Below are 22,438 nucleotides of genomic sequence, written 5' to 3' on the forward strand. Positions count from 1 at the left end.
CGTGATTTGTGCCCCCCCCCCCCCCCCCCCCCGCTCACCGCCCACACCTATCCTCCACCCCTTCAAAAAACCTGTACATCCTGGCCAAAGTCATATGTGCCCTGTGTACCACCTTAAACTGGATGAGGCTAAGCCTGGCACACAACGACAATGCTTTCACTCTCCTTGGGGCATCGTCCCACAACCCAGCCTCCAATTCCTTACGCAACTCCATTTCCCACTTGTGCTTCACTACCCCCATCAGGGCTCCCTCCCAATCCATCAGTTCCTTGTAAATTTCCGACCCCTTCCCCTCCCCTACCCCTGTTCTTGACATCATCTTGTCCTGTAGCCCTTGGGGTGCCAGGCGAGGAAAGGACGGTACCTGCCTCCGAACAAAGTCCCTCACCTGCAAATACCGGAACTCATTCCCGACGGGCAGCTCAAATTCCTCCTCCAACTCATCCAGGCTCGGAAAGCCGCCGTCAGTGAACAGATCCCCAAACCGCTCAATCCCTACCCAATGCCACCCCCGAAACCCCCCAGCCCATCGCCCATGCGTGGCCATGGACCCGGCAATTCCCCGGCCGTTTTTGGCGCGGGAGCCAGGAGTTGCGCCGCAGCTCGCACCTCACCGGTCCTGGAATCGGTGAGGGTTCGGCGCCGATTTTGGCATCGTAAAACGCCACAGTCCCCACATTGGCGTAGCCACAGAATCGGAGAATCCAGCCCCAGCAGTCTGAGGAAATATTTTAAAAATCAGGAAGAGTGAAGGAGAACTCTCGCTACCAAATAGCCTCCCCATGGGCTTGTTGTTACAATGACTATACTGGTAAATGCAAGCACAATGCAATCTAATATGCAGCACATTTTAGAACTTTCAAGATTTACAAACATTAGTGAGGGATCAATGCTGCAAAGGGAATCGTCTCCAACAGGAAATGTGTTTGGGCAAAACTTTATCTTACACTTGCTTGCAAATGTTCCAATGCAATCAAGTCAAGAAGGCGCTGCCTTGTCACGGTGCAGATCCCGGTAAATATGAAGCATGGGATTGCAAACCTTCTTTCCAAGATAGGCGAGGTTCGACAATTCCCCTTGCATGGAGATTAACTCTCAGTTGGGAGACGGCGTTAACCCTATCAAACCGCATCAACTCATGCGCCGATTAACTGCAGATCCCATGATAGTTTGGGTTTGAGATAGAATGAGCGCACAGTTTACAAGCGGAGACGGCAGCAGCGGTAGACCCGTGAGTATTTTGCTGTGTCAGTTTCTATTTTTTAAATTCTATTTCATGGCTTAATTTTAGTTGCCTCGCTGAGATGCTGTGCAGGAGTAGAAAGGAGGGGGAAGGGGGTGACCAGAATGGTGTTTATAGTTGGATATGGTTTATAAAAGACCAGCTCCGCAAGCCCATCAATTTCTTTCTTTTAAGTCCAGATATCTAGGATGTTTTTTTGCAGTTTAAAGCCAGCATAAGCTTAAATGGCATTGAAAATACAGCCACTTATTGCTGATCCAGAGGAGACTTGTCTTCATTTTCTGAACCATTTTCTTGCCTCCTTTACACCGCCTCTCACGGTATCTTTTATTCCGCGCCTGCTCCACCTTGTTGCTCTTTTTATGAACCCTCTGCACTACTTTAGAGTCGCTGCCACAACATGTGCGTGACGGGCGGATGTGATTTTTAAAAAAAATATTCGTGCTACCCGTTCCTTTTCATGTGCTTGTTGTTGTAATGACTGTACTGGTAAATGCAAGATGCTCAAATCACCTTCTCAGTTCAGTTAGCCCTTTCCAAGTTATCTGATCGCTGGGTAGAATCAGATGGCCCAGTTACCCTTACAGGGATTCTGTAAGTAATGTTCAAGCTTTATGGGCTGCTGACTGCGTTCATTTTGGTCCGAGAAGCTAACCTTACATTTCAACCATCTGAAGTAGGACCAGGAAGGTTTATTTTCATTGTATCACTTTTTTTGTTGTTGCAAAAATATACTTTATTCCCAAAATGTCTAAAAGAACATTACAAAACATTTTGAAATGGCCATCGCAGTGCAATTTTTCAACATAAATCATGTTGCCCTCTGAAGGTGCTTCAATACAATTGTGATGCATGTAATACTTACTGTATTCAGTGGCTGAAGGTCCCCTTCATTGCGAGAGGTTTTGAGTACAAGAGCAGGGGTGTCTTGCTGCAGTTATCCAGGGCCTTGGTGAGACCACACCAGTTCTGGCAAAAAAGGAAAAGTGCAATTTGTGTGCAGTTTTGGTCTGCTTAGCTGCGGAAGGATGTTCTTGCTATGGAAGGAATGCAACAAAGGTTTACCGAGATTGACTCGGTTTGGATTGTATTCACTGGAGAATGGAGGGGGAGGGTGGTTCTCATAGAAACCTATAAAATTCTAACAGAACTAGACAGAGTAGATGCGGGAAGGACATTTCCGATGGTGGAGGAGTCCAGTACCGGGGTCACAGTCGAAGTATGCAAGGTAAACCATTTAGAACTGAGATGAGAAATTTCTTCATGCAGAGAATGGTGAGCCTGTGGAAATCTCTACCACACAAAACAGTTAAGAGCAAAACATTGTGTTTTTAAGGAATTAGATACAGTACTTGGGCAAAAAGAACAAAGGATATGGGGGGAAAGCGGGAACAGGTCACTGAGTTGGATAATCAGCCATGATCATAATGAATGGCGGAACGGGCTTGAAGGGCCGAATGGCCTCCTCCTGCTCCTTTTTTCCAATATTTTCCTATTTTTATTTCTTATTTTTCAAATAGTTGTATTCTATTCACCTATTTTCTGGTCATAACTTTGCCTTTTGTACAAGGGTCCAATTAAATTGAAATAGTGTGCCTGCATATGTGTAAGAAATCTGTTTGCTGTAGGTTGAATGAGCTTGTAAGGGTTGACTGGCTAAATCAGGTTCTTTAAAATTCTCCCCCAGAGAGAAGTCTAGACGGGTTTCTTGGTGTCATTTTGCCTGTTCGAATGTAGCTGCAGAGCTCACACCGACTACACTTCCATTCTCATTATGACACATATTTAACCCAATCCGCACACAATTATTCTTTTCTTCCAGTTCTGGCAAAAAGGAAAAGTGCAATTTCTGGCAATCTGAAGCAAAATGCAGAACAATCTGTACTGGGGACGGGGAGACATTAATTAACACCTCGGTTGCTAATCCGTGATTAGAGTCCCGATGAGAGAGTTCACCAATCTCTCTATTTAAGGTGCTCACAAATCATTTGTGTAGTTGCGACATTGCCTGTTTCCACTGTTGAATCATTCTGGGCTTTTTCTATCTGTGATGCAAATTGTTTATTTGCACAAAGTAGACTCCTTATGAATGGATCAACTCCATGTGATGCCTTCCGCATCTTCTCCATTGAAATATATAGCTGTTGTCCCTGTCATCAATAAACCCTGAGCTTTAATAGGAAATTGTCTCTATTGACTGAAAACAGCAGCAGTTAAAATAATGTACAGTGCAGAATGAGGTCATTCAGCCCTCTGTACGTATGACAGCTCTTTGTAAAAGCTATCCAAATAGTCCAACACCGTTGGCTCTTTCTCCATAGACCTGCATTATTTTCCTTGTGAAGTATATATCTAATTCCCTTTAGAAAGTTACTATTAAATCTTTCACAGACGATTCCAGGTCATCAGAACTCATTGAAAAAGAGACTTCTCCATTTCCCTTGTTATTTTTGTCAATTATCTTAAATCTTGCCCTTTGCTGACTGGTCCTCCGGCCAATTGACACAGTTTCTCGAGAGATTCTCTTAATCTCCCGCTAAATTTAAAGCAAGTCAGTACCTGTAGTTCAGATCCATATAGAAAGAAATTGTTCAATATTTCAAAGACTTTGAGTGCGATCTATCTGCCATGCTACACCTGAAAAGCAGCGTGCCACAGGGCAATGTGACCGGTAAATGCCAGGAGACCCCGCTCCCGGGATCTACCTGGCTTGCTCTGCCTCGCGAGATCTATGGGCGGAATCATATTTTGGCAAATTGGCATATTAGAGTGAGACAGCTAGTCTAACTCTAATGTGCAGTTCCCTGAGGTAACCAGGCCATTGGGATATATCCCCTTTGCCGGTGAGTACCTTTCAGTACTAGTCCCCACAACGGCACTTGTGGGGATCTCCAAGGGGATCGTAGGCCTCCAGGTGCTTACCGTCTGGACAGGGTAGCACCCTGGTATTGCTACTGCCAGCCTAGCATGCTGGCAGTGCCACCTGGGTGCCAGCCTGGCACTGCCAAGGTGCCAGCTGGCAGTGCCAAAGTGTCAAGCTGGCATTTTTAGCATGGTGATGGTCAGGCCTGGGGGTGCCCTCTACACATGAGATGGGGGGGGGCTTGCTGAGGACCCCCTTATAAGTGAATTGGGGCTTTGGGAGGTTTCACGTTTGGGGGGGCGAGAGATGGGACGCGATTTAAAAATAGCGTCCCGACCTCTCCCTGCACTGAGGAGTTTCGGCGAGTAGGGCTCTTCAATGCAGGAAACGGGACCAAGCGCGGTCTCGGGCACGCATTCCCCGCTGAGGCCCCAATCTAACCAGTCGTGTTAGATAGCATTGTGTTTCTTGGCGCTGTGGGTGCTGGCAAAGGTGCGGCTAAACGCGCTCGCTATGGGTCTCTGTTTCCATTTTGTTCGATCGCACCCTTTAACACCCACTCCCTTCATTACAGCAGTGGCTCAACTTCAAAAGTATTTAATTGGTTGTAAAGCACTTTGAGACATCCAGTGATCATTGTGGTTAGCAAGTCTTTCTTCTCTCTTCACTGAAATTCTGAGATGGTTCTCACCATTTCTCGGCATAACTCCAGTGAGGGATGGACTGAACTATGTAAAAACGATACTAGGCAAAGGTCAGCCAGCCCTGTGTGATTGTAATGCCCGTGCAGCGGGTTGAGAGGCTCCTGACCCACATGACAACAACCCGCCACCCCCCAACCCGCAAGTCGCCACCTGCAGGTCTCACATACTCTGCTACAATAAAAGCAGAAATACAGATCAGAAACCCAAAACCAATTCGCACATAAGAAAATCTGAAAATGCATCTCAGTTTCCTCTATTTGATCAAAACTAATCAAAACAGGAGACCACATTAACCATCGCCTGTAATATTTGATACGATCTCTTCTGCGGTGTGATTTCTAGCCCAGTCAGAATTGGACCGGCTCAAAGGTACATGGTGAATCGGCATACAGCTCAGCAACCTGTTCCACAGTTCTACTATTATTGCTGAAAAGGGAGACATGTCTACAAAGCTTTTCCTCTTGTGCTGATCAGGACAAACACAAGAATGGCAAATTTCAAACAATCTCAATAATCTATACTCCAGGAGCAAAAGGTGCTGATTGGTTGGCAAGGAAGCTATTTCACGCTGCTACTATGCAGTGATGACAAGAGTGGCATTTGCCACTAACTGGATGCGGCTATCAGTTTAAAAAGTTATTCTGCCTACCCTACAATTGTGTATGAATTTTGGTGCCCGTGTCATACCCAAACATAGGCTGTATGCAATTGGCTGACCAACTTAAATTGCATGTTTTCTCAGTTGTCCATAATAGGCTGTGTACGGACTGTACTCAACCAGCCCACACTGGCAAAAGACAAAACAAAATATTTACTGTTAGTTGTGATTCTGCGATTGGGCAGCACCTGAATGCGCTAGTAGCTACACTAACACCCAATTTAAGGTAATCGGCTGTTATCATTTACCCTTGCTAGCAGCGACATACCTTCATACACAGGGATCCGTTCTCTGCAAACAAAAGGAATATGTTCAAGCTTTGTTCCTTTTTTGAATTACCGGGGAATTTGGAGGACCTATAGTTCCCCCATTGCTTTCTCCGTGGCAACTCCTTGGCCAATCAGGGACAACTGGCAAACAATCGCTCTTTTCTCCTGGACTATAAATTGTTGTGGTTGTTTGAAATTTGGTATTCTTGCCATTAATTGAGTTCAAGATGAGCGCAAGACAAACATTTTACACAGTCTAGTCCTTTCATTTACTTTGTAGGCCTCAACTAAACTGACACTGATTTTAAGTTCCTCTAAAGACCCATGATTTGGAAACAGGATTTAGGCCAGATTGTCGGAGGCCTCAGAAAAGAAGATTGGCAATTGCACATCGAATGTTATATTTCAAAGAAATATTCCCAGGAACATGGGGATAGACTTTCCAATTGGACCATCGATTGGACATCACACAGGGGGTTTGTTGTTTGCATCCTGCCTGATCCAATTATCATTGGATAATAAATCAGGGATGAGGAAGAACGCTCGATTTTCATTCAACCATCCAGGTGCACACTTTGCACTCCCCATTTCTGCATCAACGATTTTGTTTTTATTCAATCCATTCTCAAGATGTGGTCTTCACTGGCAAGTACGGAATTTATCGTTCACCTCCTGCTGCCCTGAGAATGCGGTGCAGGCTTTTTAATTCTTAAACTGCCGCAACCCATGTGGTGAAGATACTCTCACAAGTTTTGACCCAGCGACAATGAAGGAATGAATGGCGTGTGACTTGGACACGATTACGCAGCCTTCATTATAAAGCGGTGGAGGTTGTTGTTCAGCAGGCACCTCCAAGGAAACACTCCTGATTTGTTCAAGTGGATTCTCTGATAAACAGAGGAACTGACTTCCCTTGGAAAAATCCTAACTCATTTGTTCACGGTTCAGAATTTTTTTTTTTTATAAATGTTTTTAATTCAGTTTTCATGTTTTATATTGAACAAATTACAAATTGTTAGAGAGAGAGAAAAAAAAAAGAACACGCAAAAATTAACGTATATATTTACAGGTAAGCATCTTCGTAATAATAACTGTGGCCTCCCCCTTTAGCCGGCATACATATTTTACATTCCCCAATATGGCCGAGGCACATGTTTATTGGCATTTATTTAGTTTGGTTTTGGGCCTTAGCTAGCCATCAAACCCCCGTAACGAACCCGTAGCCCTGCCCCCCCCCCCCCCCCCCCCCCCCCCCCCCCCGGCTACCTTCCCCCGATTCCCGTCCATTTTCCCCTGATTCTTGGCCACCCGACTATTCTTCCTCTTGTACGTTGGCCACAAACAGGTCCCAGAACAATTGCATGAATGGCTCCCACGTTCTGTGGAAGCCGTCGTCTGACCCTCGGATGGCGAATTTGATCTTCTCCATTTGGAGAGATTCCGAGAGGTCGGACAGCCAGTCTGCAGCTCTGGGCGGTGCTGCTGACCGCCAGCCAAACAGGATTCTACGGCGGGCGATCAGGGAGGCAAAGGCAAGGGCGTCTGCCCTCCTCCCCGGGAATAGATCTGGCTGGTCTGAAACCCCGAAGACCGCCACTATCGGGCATGGCTCCACCCTCACCCCCACCACTTTGGACATAGCCTCGAAGAAGGCTGTCCAGTACTCCACAAGTCTGGGGCAAGACCAGAACATGTGGGCGTGGTTGGCCGGGCCTCTTTGGCACTGTTCACATCTGTCCTCCACCTCCGGGAAGAACCTACTCATACGGTTTCTCGTTAAGTGGGCTCTATGTACCACTTTTAGTTGCGTCAGGCTGAGCCTTGCGCACGTGGAGGTGGAGTTGACCCTATGCAGTGCTTCGCTCCAGAGTCCCCACCCTATCTCCATCCCCAGGTCGTCCTCCCATTTCCTTCTTGTTGCGTCCAGTACGGTGTCGTCCTTTTCTACCAGTCGGTCATACATGTCGCTACAGTTCCCTTTCTCTAGGATACTTGCGTCCAGTAGGTCTTCCAGTAGTATCTGTCGTGGCGGTTGTGGGTACGTCCTTGTCTCCTTTCGTAGGAAGTTTTTGAGCTGCAGGTACCATAGCTCGTTCCCCCCAGCTAGCCGAAATTTCTCTGTCAGTTCGTCCAGTGTTGCGATCCTGTCGTCCGTGTATAGGTCCCTGACTGTCAGTGTCCCCCCGTCCTGCCACCACCTTTTGAAGGTGGCGTCAGTCAGTGCTGGTTTGAACCTATGGTTGTTGCGGATGGGAGCCTTGTCCGACATTTTGTTCAGGCCAAATTGCTGCCGCAGTTGGTTCCAGGATTGGAGGGTGGCTGTCACCACTGGGCTGCTGGAGTGTTTTTTGGGTGGGGATGGGAGTGCTGCCGTGGCGAGGGCCCGGAGGGAGGTCCCCATGCAGGAGGCCTCCTCCGCACGCACCCACTCGGCTTCTGGCTCCTGGATCCATCCCCTTACTCGCTCGGCTGTTGCCGCCCAGTGGTAGAATTGTAGATTCGGGAGGGCTAGCCCCCCCCCCGGATTTTTTTTTTTGTAGGACCTTCTTTGGGATCCTAGCATTTTTACCCCCCCCCCCCCCCCCCATACGAACGCCATGATAAGTTTGTCCAGCGCTTTGAAGAAGGCCTTGGGGATGTAGATCGGAATGGATCTAAACAGGAAGAGGAACCTGGGCAATACGTTCATTTTGATCGTCTGGATTCTCCCCGCGAGGGAGAGTGGGAGTGTGTTCCATCTTTGCAGGTCCCTTTTTACTTCCTCCGCCAGGCTGGTGAGGTTCCATTTGTGGATCCCTTTCCAGTCATGGGCTATTTGGATCCCCAGGTAGCGGAATTTATGTTGGGCTTGTTTGAACGGCAGCCCCTTTAGTGCTGCCCCCCCCCCCCCCCCCCCCCCCCCCCTCTTGCTGGTGTACTGGGAAGATCTCGCTTTTGCTCATGTTGAGTTTGTAGCCCGAGAAGGCTCCAAACTTTTTCAGGAGCGCGATGATTCCGTCCATGCTGCTTTGTGGGTCCGAGATGTAGAGGAGCAGATCATCTGCATAGAGTGAGACTCTGTGCTCTCTGCCTCCCCTTCGGATCCCCCTCCAATTTTTTGCTGCCCTGAGCGCGATTGCTAGCGGTTCGATTGCTAGTGCGAACAGCAGCGGGGACAGTGGACATCCTTGTCTGGTGCCCCTGTGCAGCTGGAAGTATTGGGAGTTGGTATTGTTGGTCCGTACGCTCACCATGGGGGCGTTGTATAGGAGCTTTACCCAAGCGGTGAACCCTGTTCCAAGCCCGAACCGCTCCAGTACCTCTATGAGGTATTTCCATTCGACTCTGTCGAAGGCCTTTCACGGTTCAGAAATAATTATTTATATTTACCCAAGATGTTGCCTTCAACAGACAACCAGATAATATTACATGATAACATCGATCCACTCACCAATCGGTGAATAAATATCATTTTGAAAAGAATCAATTTGCATTTTTAAAACATTAGAGTCGCTCTCAAATTAAATGCATTGCACTATAAAATTAATTTAAGAAGGGCAGCACGGTGGCCTAGTGGTTAGCACAACCGCCTCACGGCGCTGAGGTCCCAGGTTCGATCCCGGCTCTGGGTCACTGTCCGTGCGGAGTTTGCACATTCTCCCCGTGTCTGCGTGGGTTTCGCCCCCACAACCCAAAAATGTGCAGAGTAGGTGGATTGGCCACTCTAAATTGCCCCTTAATAGAAAAAATAATTGGGTAATGTAAATTTATAAAAAAAAAATTAATTTAAGAGACAGCAGCACAACTCATATTTTTAACATATGCCTGATATTCTGGAATTTTTCAATTGGTTTTCCAGTGTGATCTTTAAAGAGGACTTGGTATTTTACACAGATGCAATCATAGAAGATAGGAGCAGGAGGAGGCCTTTTGGCTCTTCGAGCCTGCTCCACCATTTATCACGATCGTGGCTGATCATCCAACTCAATAGCCTAATCCTGCTTTCTCCTCATAACTTTTGATCCCATTCTCCTCAAGTGCTGTATCTAGCCAAATCTTGAATATATTCAATGTTTTAGCATTAACTACTTTCTGTGGCGATGAATTCCACAGGCTCACCACTCTTTGGGTGAAGAAATGTTTCCTCATCTCTGTCCAAAATGGTTTACCCTGAATCCTCAGACTGTGACCCCTGGTTCTGGACACACCCACCATGGGGATCATCTTCTCTGCATCTACCCTGTCTAGTCCTGTTAGAATTTTATAAATCTCGATGAGATCCCCCCTCATTCTTCTGAACTCCAGCGAGAACAATCCCAACCTAGTCAATCTCTCATATGACAGTCCTGCCATCCCTGGAATCAGTCTGATAAACCTTTGCTGCTCTCCCTCGAGAGCAAGAACATCCTTCCTCAGAAAAGGAGACCAAAACTGCACGCAATATTCTAGGTGTGGCCTCACCAAAGCCTTGCATAATTGCAACAACACATCCCTGCCGCTGTACTCGAAACCTCTCAGTTTAATTTTTTTCACCCTTTGTGACAGGTGTCATTAGCAGGACAGTGGATTGCACGCTCTTGCAATGATTGTTTGTCAGAATGACAGTTCTCCAGGGACAGCATTATAAAGATGTGTCTTTTCGAGCTCGGGCGATGCACATCTTGAGCAACTTGTCCTCTGGGACACAAAGTACCCACTGGAATAGAGGAGGCAACGTTTCAGGGAAAAAAAATCTAATTTACCACCTTGTGGATCTGCAACTTAGTTTATGCTTCAATCACTTAACCACTGATTACATGAAAGCCTGATTGTTATTTGCAATGCAGCTCTTGGGTGTAATGCAGCGCCAAAGTAGTGCAAAACCAGGAATAAAAATGTAAAGATAATTGATTTCAGTACATTTTATCACTAAATTCTTTGCTGGGCAACAGAAATCACTTGGTGTGCATGCATTAGCAGTAAAGCAGAATAATATTCGGGTCAGCCTGCATGATATAAACAGGTCTGATTCATCATGCAAAATATTTTTAAAACTGCAGAACATAATATTCACAGGTGAAACAAAAGGCAACAGAATTAATCAGTAAAGCCTTGCACAGCTGCTCCCTGAAATAGTAAGCTGGCAACTTGTAACCATTTATTTCTAACCAGACTGTTTATGTCTGGAAACCCTGAAGATCACATTGCTCCACCCAGCAATAGTCGGTGAGCAAATGAAAATGATGCAGGATTTGCAGGGTTCCAGCAAAAGAGGGGGAGGCGAAATAAAGGCCAGAGTCACAGGTGAGATGGGGATTTGGAAGTCAGGTTTAAAGCAGCAGGTGAGGGTGAGATATGATGAGGAAGGCAGCAAGGACAGGCAGGAGTGTTTACAGTCAGGTGTGGGGCAGGTTTGACTGAGGTGTCGGAGGGGGGAAGGAAGTCGGTGAGTGTGTTGTTTGAGGAGCCTGGACTTTGCTGATCCTGATTTGAAGGAAGGAAGGAGGTGGGGGGCCGTGTGTCTGGAGCCCAGGCCGGTGGAGAGGCTGAGAGGAGGAGCTGGGAGAGCAGCCAAGGAAAGAAAGGCGGAAGGTGAGCTACGCACTGGAGATTTGGGCGGTGCAAGGGAGGAATCGCTCTTCCCCCTGACAGAAAGGATGGGACTTTGTGTTGACTTGGAAATGAGGGTTAAAATGGGTTGAAGGCTTTGAAATGTAACTCGAAATATGTCAGCATTGCTGCAAAACCTCCTTGGCAAATATTTAAAAAATGAGTTAGGAGTTGTTGCTTCACACAAACAATAATTTAGTCACCTGGTAACACGATTTCTACTGTTATCTCAATCCGGTAGTTTAACCGAATTTGTACCATTCGCCACTCCAAACAAGAACTCGAAAGATAAGTTCGGCTGATTGGAAAACATGTTCATTTGTTCTTAAATAATTAAATCGTCCAATAATTTGAATCAAGCAATGCAGATAGTATAACTTAGTGGGAATGTAGTGCTTCAGAATGAATCATCAGGCAATTTTTAATTTACTATTTTGTGATCGAGAGTAATATATTTTTTTCTGTATATTTGATGTGCAAGTTCCAAAGCATACAAGTGCTGGAAAATTGGGATTAGAAGAGATAAGTGCTTGATGGCTGGCGCAGACGCTATGGGCCTAAGGGACTCTTCCTGGGATCATAGATCATAGAATTTACAGTGCAGAAGGAGGCCATTCAGCCCATTGAGTCTGCACCGGCTCTTGGAAAGAGCACCCTACCCAAGGTCCTCACCTCCACCCTATCCCCATAACCCAGTAACTCCACCCAACACTAAGGGCAATTTTGGACACTAAGGGACAATTTATCATGGCCAATCCACCTAACCTGAACATCTTTGGACTGTGGGAGGAAACCGGAGCACCCGGAGGAAACCCACGCACACACGGGGAGAATGTGCAGACTCCGCACAGACAGTGACCCAAGCCGGGAATCGAACCTGGGGCCCTGGAGCTGTGAAGTAATTGTGCTATCCACAATGCTACCGTGCTGCCCAAATGTTTCCTGTGCTGTAAAACTCTTATGATTGAATGTGAGATGCTGCTGAGAACATCTCTTTGCAGTTTACAGCTATGGGTTATGCACCAGCGCTGCTCGTGTCACCACATATGTAAAGTTCCCTCGCCATGGAGAACTCTTGATTGCAAATTTCTTCTGAGGAAATAAATCTGCTTTCCTTACCTGGTCTGCTCTACATATGACTCCAGAACCACAGCAATGTGGTTGGTGCTTTTAAAAAAAAATCTTTATTGTCACAAGTAGGCTTAAATTAACACTGCAATGAAGTTGTTTTTTTAAATAAATTTGGAGTGCCCAATTCATTTTTTCCAATTAAGGGGAAATTTAGCGTGGCCAATCCACCTAACCCGCATATCTTTTGGGTTGTGGCGGCGAAACACACACAGACACGGGGAGAACGTGCAAACTCCACACGGACAGTGACCCAGAGCCGGGATCGAACCTGGGACCTCGGCGCCGTGAGGCAGCAGTGCTAACCACTGCTCCGCTGCGCTGACCTAACACTGCAATGAGGTTACTGTGAAAAGCCCCTAGTTGGCACATTCCGGCGCCTGTTCGGGTACACTGAGGGAGAATTCAGAATGTCCAAATTACCTAACAGCACGTCTTTCGGGACTTGTGAGAGGAAACCGGAGCACCCGGAGGAAACCCACGCAGACACGGGGAGAACATGCAGACTCTGCACAGACAGTGACTCAAGTCGGGAATTGATCCTGGGACCCTGGCGCTGTGAAGCAACAGTGCTAATCACTGTGCTACCATGCCGCCCGCTAACTGTGCTCTAAATTGGCGAGCAAACCACTCGGGTGTACCAAACTGTTACAGGAAAGGAAGAAAATTATACGGACCACCTGTCATCGACCTAGGCACTGGAAACCACACCCCTGCTGACCTGCAACGTCCTCCTTATTAACATCTCGGTCCTTGTGCTAAAATTGGGAGAGCTGCCTCACAGACTGGTCAAGCAACAGCCTGATATAGACATGCTCACGAGATCATAGCTTACAGTTAATGTCCCAGACAACGGCATCACTACCACAGGTTATGTCCTTTCCCACCGGCAAGACCAACTCAGCAGAAGTAGTGGGGTACAGTGTGGGGAAGAAGTTGATCGAGGAGCTCTCCATATTCGTTCCGGACCCCATAAAGTCTCGGGGCATCATGCCATACATGTGCAAGGAAATCATTTGATGTTGAACACCACTTGGAGGAAGCACTGAGGGTGGAAAGGGCACACAATGCACTCTGGGTGGGGGACTTCGAAGTCTTATCACCAAGAGTGGCACAGTAGTACCACGACTGGCCAACTCATGGAATATATAACTGCTGGACGGGTGAGTGAACCAGCAAGAAGGAAAAACTTACTTCACCTTGTCCTCTCTAATCTAACTGTCGCAAATGCATCTGTCCATGACAGTATCGGTAGGAGTGACTACCGCACAGTCCTTGTGACAATAAAATCGACCGTGCTAAATTATTTCAAACAGATCTAATTGCTCAAGACTGGACATCCATGAGGCACTGTGGGTCATCAGCAGCAACAGAATTGTACTCAACCATAATCTGTAACCAAATGATCTGGCATATCTCTCACTCGACAAATACCTTAAGGCCAAAGGGTCAGCCCTGGTTCAATGCAGAGCGCAGGAGGGCCTGTCAAGAGCAACACCAGTCACACCCAAAAATGAGGTGCCAACCTGGTGAAGCTACACCTCAGGACAACATGCATGGCAAGGAGTGAATGTAGCAATTTGGTGGACAGAACTAAGCAATCCTATAACCAACAGATGTGTAAAACCTCTGCAGTCCTGCCACATCCGGCTGTGAATGGCGGTGGGCAGTTAAATATGTAACAGAAGGAGAAGGAGGCTCCACAGATATCCCTTCTCAATGATGGGGAGCCAAGCATATCAGTTCAGAAGAAAAGGTGGAAGAATAACCACCTTGAGCCGGAAGTAGGGAGAGGATGATTTATCTTAGCCTCCTGCCAAGGCCCCCAACATCGCAGACGTTAATCTTCAGCCACTTTGATTCACTCCTTGAGACATCAAGAAGCAGCTGAAAGCACTGGATACTGCAAAGCTATAGACCCTGACAACATTGCAGTAATAGTACTAAATAGACTTGTGCTCCAGAACATGCTGCACTGCTAGCCAAGCTGTTCCAGTACAGCTTCAACACCTACCCAACAATATGGAAAATTATCCTGTTACGTTCTGTGCTCAAAAGTTAGAACAAATCCAACCCAGACAATTACCACTCCATCAGCCTGCTCTCATTCATCAGCAAAGTGATTGAAGCTGTCATCAACAGCGCTATCAAGTGTGACTTAGTAATAATGCTCACTGCTGCTCATTGTGGGTTCCACCAGTGTCACTCAGCTCCTGTTCTCATCACAATCTTGGTCCAAACATGGACAAAAGAGCTGAAATCAAGAGATGAGGTGAGAGTGACTGCCCTTGACACCAAGGTAGCATTTGACGGAACATGGCATTGATGACACCCCTGGCAAAATTGTAGTCAATGGGATTTGGGGAAAACTTTCTACTGGTTGGAGCCATACCTACCTCAAAGGAAGATGGTGGTGGTTGTTGAAGAATCATCTCAGTCCAGGGACATCGCTGTAAGAGTTCCTCAGGGAAGTGTGTGAGCCCTAACCATCGTCAGTTGCTTCATGAACAAACTACTTTCCATCATAAGGTCAGAAGTGGGGATGATTGCAAATGTTCAGCACCATTTGTGACTCTTCAGATACTGTAGCAGTCAGTTTCATATGAAGAAAAACCCGGACAACAATCAGACTTGGGCTGATAAGTGGCAAGTAATATTTAATATTTGTGCCATACAAATGCCAGACAATGACCATCTCCAATAAGAGGAAAATGAATCATCCACCCTTGATATTCAATGGCATTATCATCTCTGAATCCCCCACTGTTAACATCCTGGTTGTTACCATTGACCAGAGACCTAACCTGACCAGTTTTAAATACTGTGGCTACAAGAGCAGGTCAGAGGCTGGGACTCCTGCATTGAGTAACTCACCTCCTGACTCCCCAAAGTCTGTCCACCATCTACGAGGCAGGTCAGGAGTGTGATGGAATACTCCCCCCTTGCTGGATGAGTGTGTCTCCACCACATTTAAGAAGCTTGACACCGTCCAGGACAACGCAAATCACTTGATTGACACTCCTTCCACCACTTTACACATTCACTCCTTCCACCAAGCGGCAGCAGTGTGTGTATCACCTACAAAATTCACTGCAGCAACTCAACAAGACTCCCTCAACATCAACTTCCAAACCTGTGACCTCTCCCATCTAAGAGGTACATAGACAGCAAATACATGGCAACACCATCTGCAAGTTCCCCTCCAAGCCACACACCATCCTGACTTGGAAATATATCACCGTTCCTTCACTATCATTGCATTTACATCTTGGAACACTCTTCCTAACAGCACTGTGGGAGTACCTGCACCAGCAGACTAGCGGTTCAAGAAGGTGGCTCATCAATACTGTCCCAAGGGCAATTGAGGATGGGCAACAAATGTTAGCCCAGCCAGCGAAATATTTTTTTTTAAAAATGCGGATCAAGAATATTGGTATGACTGTGTCAATGGATGTGTAATTGGACAGTTTAATATTCTCTCTGCAACTGCCTTACAATTCTGTTTTATCATGTTGGGTAACCCATACCTTTGCAAAATTACTTGCTTTTTCCTTTTTGTTTGAATGTGTTTCTTGTTACATTTATTAAATTAATAACAACTCCCATTGGGGGATATCATGAGTACAGGAAATATTTTCTCTCACACAAGATTCATTGGTGGGTTCCCGTTCAAACCTGCTTGATGTTTCGGGCACCCCCCTAAGTTAAGGAGGACAGCGTTAGTGACGGGGAGGTATGGAGGAGAGTTTTGAAGGTCCAACACTATAGTTCAAAGCAAAGCCAAGCGGATGGGATCAACACCAGCAGAATGGCACCAATTGTGGCGCGCTGTAATTTTCATCAGCATATTTTTGAGCCATTTCAAATGTAAACAAGCGGCAAAATTACCAGTGATTTGTGACAATTGTTTGGATAGTCACAATATTCATATGCGCTCTGGAAGTTTTCTCTTGCAATGCAATATTTTAAAAATTAAGTCTGTGAGCGAAATAGGAACTCAAATTTGAATCTATCGCTGACGTGAGTATGAATTTGACTTCAAATCTGGCATGTCTGTGCCACTGAAAGTGTGGACCACAATATCACGCCCGTTCATCATTTGTTTCTTGCATCTAATTTCAGAAACAAATCACGATTCCAAACAGTTTAAAGGACAACACATTCCATCTCACAGTTGCAGGCCGCATTCTGTGCATTGTTTCCCTCTTGTTCTGCATTCCGTAAAACATCTGCACAAGTAAGCACAGGACCAACAAGACAAAACGGAAACCAGAAAGCCCATTCGGCCCATTGATCCAGAGGGAGAGGCCTACCCCATCGCACTGCGACACCCAGCAGGCCGCTGGGCGACACCATTACTCTCATTCGAAGTCTGTTCCCAGTGCTGATGACTGCTTGTGTGAAGGATTCTGCCTGACAGCAGTCCTGAATTTGCCCTTCAACGGTTTTCGCCCATGCTACTGTATGCCCGCTCTCTGTTTATCTCATGGTCCTAATGCTCCAGATTTAACTCCACGCCATTCAACATCTTGCTAGCAGATCTTCTGTGGCACTGCTCGTGGTGAGTCGCTGGGTTATCAACAAGGTATGCCGGGATTGTGTGACATTTGCGTTAACCGTGTCAACTGGGGACAATGCAAACATAATCATAGAATCCTTACAGTGCAGAAGGAGGCCACCCGGCCCATCGGGTCTGCACCGTCTTGGTGGAAGACTAATGAAAGACTTTTGTCATAGCAGCGCTTTTTGAAAATGTTCACAGGAGGTTGGATGAATTTTTCCAATATAGCTGTCATGAACAAACATTAGGAATGTGTGACAAAAAGTGTATGCTTTATAAAGACCATAAGACGCAGGAGCAGAATTAGGCCATTTGGCCCATCGAGACTGCTCCGCAATTCAATCATGGCTGATAGGTTTCTCATCCCCATCCTCCTGCCTTCTCCCCTTAACCCCTGATCCCCTTATTAATCTATCTCTGTCGTAAAGTCACTCAGTGATTTGGCCTCCACAGACTTCTGCGGCAAGAAGTTCCACAGATTCACCCCCCTCTGGCTGAAGAAATTCCTCCTCATTTCAGTTTTAAAGGGTAGTTAGTCCCTTCAGTCTGAGGCTGTGGTCTCGAGTTCTAGTTTTTCCTCCTAGTGGAAACTCCACGTCCACTCTATCTAGGCCTCTCAGTATCTGTAATATTCAATAAGATCCCCCCTTCCTTCTAAACTCCAACGAGTACAGACCCAGAGTCCTCAATCGCTCCTCATATGGCAAGCTCTTCATTCCAGAGATCATTCATGTGGACCTTGTCTGGATCCTTTCCGAGGTCAGCACTTCCTTCCTTAGCCCAAAACTGCTCACAATACTTCAAATGGGGTCTGACCAGAGCCTTACACAACCTCAGAAGCAAACCTCACTCTTGCATTCTAGCCCTCTCGACGTGAATGCTAACATTGCATTTGCCTTCCTAACTGCCGACTGAACCTTCATGTTAACCTTAGAGGATCTTGAACAAGGACTCCCAAGTCCCTTTGTGCTTCTGATTTCCTGAGCCTTTTCCCATTTAGAAGTTAATCTATGCCTCCATTCTTCCTACCAAAATGCATAACCTCACACTTTTCCACATTGCATTTCATTTGCCACTTCTTTGCCCACTCTCCTAACCTGTCCAAGTCCTTCTGCAGCCCGTCTGCTTCCTCAATACTACCTGTCCCTCTACAGATCTTTGTATCATCTGCAAACTTAGCAACAGTGCCCTCAGTTCCTTCCTCCAGATCATTAATAGATATTGTGAAAAGTTGTGGTTCCAGCACCGACCCCTGAGGCACACCACTAGTCACCGGCTGCCATCCTGAAAAAGACACCTTTATCCCCACTCTCTGCCTTCTGCCAGTCAGACAATCCTCTGTCCTTTCCAGGATCTTGCCCTTAATACCATGGGTTCTTAACTTAATTAACAGCCTCTTATACGGCACTTTGTCAAAGGCCTTCTGGAAATCTAAATAGATCAGGTCCACTGGTTCTTCTTTATCTAACGTCCTTGTTACCCCCTCAAAGAATTCTAACAGATTTATCAGACATGACCTCCCCTTGATGAAGCCGTCCTATTTTATCATGCACTTCCAAGTACTCTGCAATCTCATCTTTAATAATGGACTCTAAAATCTTACCAGTGACCAAAGTCAGGCTAACCGGCCAGTAATTTCCCATCTTCTGCTTCCCTCCCATCTTAAACAGGAGTGTTACATTAACCATTTTCCAATCCTCTGGGACCCTTCTTGCCTCCAGTGATTCCTGAAAGATCACCACCAATGTCTTCACAATCTCCTCAGCTATCTCTTTTAGAACCCTGGGGTGTAGTCCATCTGGTCCAGGTGATTTATCCACCTTCAGACAGTTTCCTCAGAACCTTCTCCTTAGTGATGGCCACTGCACTCACCTCTGCCCCTTGATTCTCCTGAAGCCTGCATTCCTCCAATTCTGACCTCTTGCACATCTCCAATTCTCTTTGCTCCACCATTGGCAGCCATGCCTTCAGCTGCTTCAGTCCTGAGCTCCAGCATTCTGACCGCATACCTCTCTCCATTAAGATGCTCCTTAAAATCTACCTCTTTCACGATACAGTAATATCTTAAGTAGGTCGCCGTCAAATTTTGTGCAATAACATTCCAGTGAAATTCTTTGGGACGTTTTATTTCTTTAAAAAGGTGTGACGATAAATGCAAGTTGTTGTTGTGGTGCGTGTCCTCCGACGTGGGAAGTTGGAATTCATGGCCATCTCTTTGTGTTAGTGTTCCTGTCTCCACCTTCTTCTCAATGTCTCTCTGCTGCTTCCCCTTCTTTGTTTTCAGGAGGACGTGTCTTTCTTTGTGGTTTTCTGCTTCCAGCACTCTCACTCTTAACTTTTTCAGTAGTGTAGGCGAATCACAATGCATCGCAATTCAGCCACAAGGTGGAAGTGGAATGTGGGAGCTTGTGGGATCCAAAAATGGCAGGAGGCAGTTGGCAGACGTGGACGGAGGGTTTTGGTTTTTTTTTTTCAAGTCTTGGGCACTGATGTGGTGGAGTAGATTGCTCACTTATTATAGAACCTGTTCAATTTTCACTTTGTTGATTTTATTGTGATGAAAATCAGGGAGTTCCACAACAGACTAGTGACCTGTTCCATCACTGTACTGCCCAGATAATGACATTGAAATTTAACCTTGTGATCCGTCCGTGGCTCCAGGTTCTACCCCTCACTCTTGGTTGATCCCAAAGCCATCTACCCAACACCCCCAGTCCTTCTATTTCCAGCTAACCCCCATCTCTGTGTCTCATGATATGAGTGATCCCCTGGACAATTTCCTTCCTTGAAAGATCCACTTTTGCTTGGTCGCTGGCTAACATCACACCCCATTCTCTCCATTGTACGGTTTTTGATTCACTTCTCCTTCACTCTCCCCTTCCCTCCTCCTGGTTGGCCCCTCCCCCATCCACCATAATTCCCACCCTTTCTCTGAACCCTGGTGCACACCCTGGTCCAAAGCCCTTAGTTTAAGATGCTACGCTCTTTCCACAGAGTGTGTTGAGAGCTGGGTGCCAGAAAAACATTTTCAGGAGTGCTTCCATCTCACCACTTTTATTGGCAATGAGGCGGGCAGCAGGATGGTAATGAGTGAGCCGGAGAAAGGAGGACTTTTATGTCCTAAGCTTAAAAAGTATTTGGAGCAGCACAGATGCGAGCCGGGAAGTTGGGACATAGGAAGGAGGGAGAGACTGATTCGGAGTTCAGGCTGGAAGCCTTGCTGAAGAAAGATGCAGAGATGATGTAGAGCAAATTCACTATTCCCTATTCCCTCGTAAGTGGAAATAATCTTTCCCTGTATACCCAAACTGCAGGCCTCCATATTTTACTGACTCTTTTTCTGCTTGCCCCTCTCAATGCCATTCCATGTTGCCCATGCTGCTCCCAGTGTAGTGTTCAATTGTTCTGTGTTTGATTATGTGAGTCTGATAACAGGGCCGGGATTCTCCCCTACCCGGCGGGACGGGGGGTCCCGGCGTGATGGAGTGGCGTGAACCACTCCGGCGTCGGGCCGCCCCAAAGGTGCGGAAATCTCTGCACCTTTAGGGGCCAAGCCCTCCCCTTGAGGGGCTGGGCCCATGCCGGAGTGGTTGGTGCTCCACCGGCTGGCGTGGACGGCCTTTGGCGCCACGCCAGCCGGGGCCAAAGGGACTTCGCCGGCCGGCGTAAGTCCGCACATGCGCTGGAGCGTCAGCGGCTGCTGACATCATCCCTGCGCAGGGGAGGGGGTCACTTCTGCCTCCGCCATGGTGAAGACCATGGCGAAGGCGGAAGGAAAGGAGTGCCCCCATGGCACAGGCCCGCCCGCCGATCGTGGGCCCCGATCGCGGGCCAGGCCACCGTGGGGCCACCCCCCGGGGCCAGATCGCCCCCCCAGGACCCCGGAGCCCGCCCGTTCCGCCTGCTCCCACCGGTAAGGTAGGTGGTTTGATTCCCGCCGGCGGGAGAGGCTTGACAGCGGCGGGACTTCGGCCCATCATGGGCCGGAGAATCGCCGGGGGGGGGGGGGGGGGCGTCGACCGGCGCGATTCCCGTCCCCGCCGAATCTCTGGTGGCGGAGAATTCGGGACACGGCGGGGGTGGGATTGACCCCGGCCCCCGGCGATTCTCAGACCCGGCAGGGGGTCAGAGAATCCCACCCCAGATCTACATTCAGTCGCTTGTTTAGTTAAGTCTGGCTGTTAAATCAGAGAAACGTAAACAGAAGCTACTAGAAGCTGAGTTTTGAAGCATGGAGTAGACATTTTAAAAGCACTGTAAATAAAGTTACTGCGCACCTGGAAGTTGTTGTCATCTCTACGTAGATCCGTGATTTAAAAGCTGCAACACCAAGCTCTGTGGGAAATTCTCAACTCCATGCTGACTCACTTCTCCCTCTCTAATGTCAGTGTCGCACACTTTCCAAAGCCAATCTCTTTCCCTGTGAGCTGTCATTCAACGATACTTAACCTCTCGTCTTCTCACCCTTCCAGTCTACCTTCTCTTTTGCCTGAACCACAGTTGATGTGTTGCGCAGGCTGGGTCTATGTGGACTGCACTCGATGCAGTGTAGCGAGAGACAGACCTCCAACACTTGATAAGATGCAACACGATTTTATTTAACTTCTTATCTATTATACATGTTCAACTGTGGGTTGACATTATGCTGACTTGACTGGATACCTGATACTAGCCTGACCAGACCTACTAGCTACCGCATGGTGTTTGCACCGGCTAGCTCACGAGCTCTGACTGTCTCAGAGGCTGGATCCCGAGAGAGCGGGAAAACTGGTGCCCTCTGGCTTTATAGTGGTCGTGTCCTGTCTGGTGATTGGTTGCTCTGTTCTGTGTGCTTACTGGTCATCCTGTGTGTCAATCACTGCCTGTCTGCACTCCATTATATACATAGATGTATATTATGACATCTCCCCCCCTTTTTTTTAGATAATAAATATTAAGGTGCGTGTGCGTGGGGATGTGTATATGTGCGTGACTACAGAATGTGCTCAAATGAACTTATATACATAGAAAGGTGTCGCTAGTGCAGATATAGCGCAGATGAAACGTAAAATGATATTTACAGAGGTCAAAACGATGAGGTAACAAGATGTACAAAAGCTCAGTCTATAGATTTAGTCTTTGTGGTGGGCGACGAATTCTGGTTGATCGCCGCAAGGATGGATCAGGGGCCGCCTGCACTTGGATAGGCAGGACCGCTGCCAATGCGGTGGTCGCAGGGGTCGGCAGGATTACTAGTAGATCGGTGGCCTTGTGGTAGGGCACGTCCGGAGGAAGCATTGTGTGTGGCAGGGCATCTCGGTGAGGTGGCGGGCGTGGAACACTGTGCAGCGCCCTTCTGTTGCGCCGTAGCAGGGAGCCATCAGCCATATGGATGAGGAACGATCTCGGGGCCACTTGCTTGACCACCACAGCTGTGGCTGACCAGCCGCCGTCAAGCAACTGCA

The 22,438-nt window shown here is 47.3% G+C and overlaps 1 protein-coding gene across 2 annotated transcripts in view; it reads left to right on the plus strand.

Annotated features, from left to right (window-relative positions):
• Window positions 1-1,119: 1,119 nt before the first annotated feature.
• LOC119963487 overlaps window positions 1,120-22,438 on the plus strand; it is a 110,330-nt gene continuing 89,011 nt past the window's right edge. The window contains exons 1-2 of one of the 2 annotated variants that reach the window (XM_038792681.1): window positions 1,120-1,231; window positions 16,556-17,018. The gene's annotated coding sequence lies outside the window, so the exon portion shown is untranslated. Of the gene's footprint in view, window positions 1,232-10,944; window positions 11,000-16,555; window positions 17,019-22,438 lie in introns of those variants that run through there. The other variant, XM_038792682.1, reaches the window with a different exon arrangement.

This window comes from Scyliorhinus canicula, chromosome 3, assembly GCF_902713615.1.
Source record: "Scyliorhinus canicula chromosome 3, sScyCan1.1, whole genome shotgun sequence".
Lineage (NCBI taxonomy): Eukaryota > Metazoa > Chordata > Chondrichthyes > Carcharhiniformes > Scyliorhinidae > Scyliorhinus > Scyliorhinus canicula.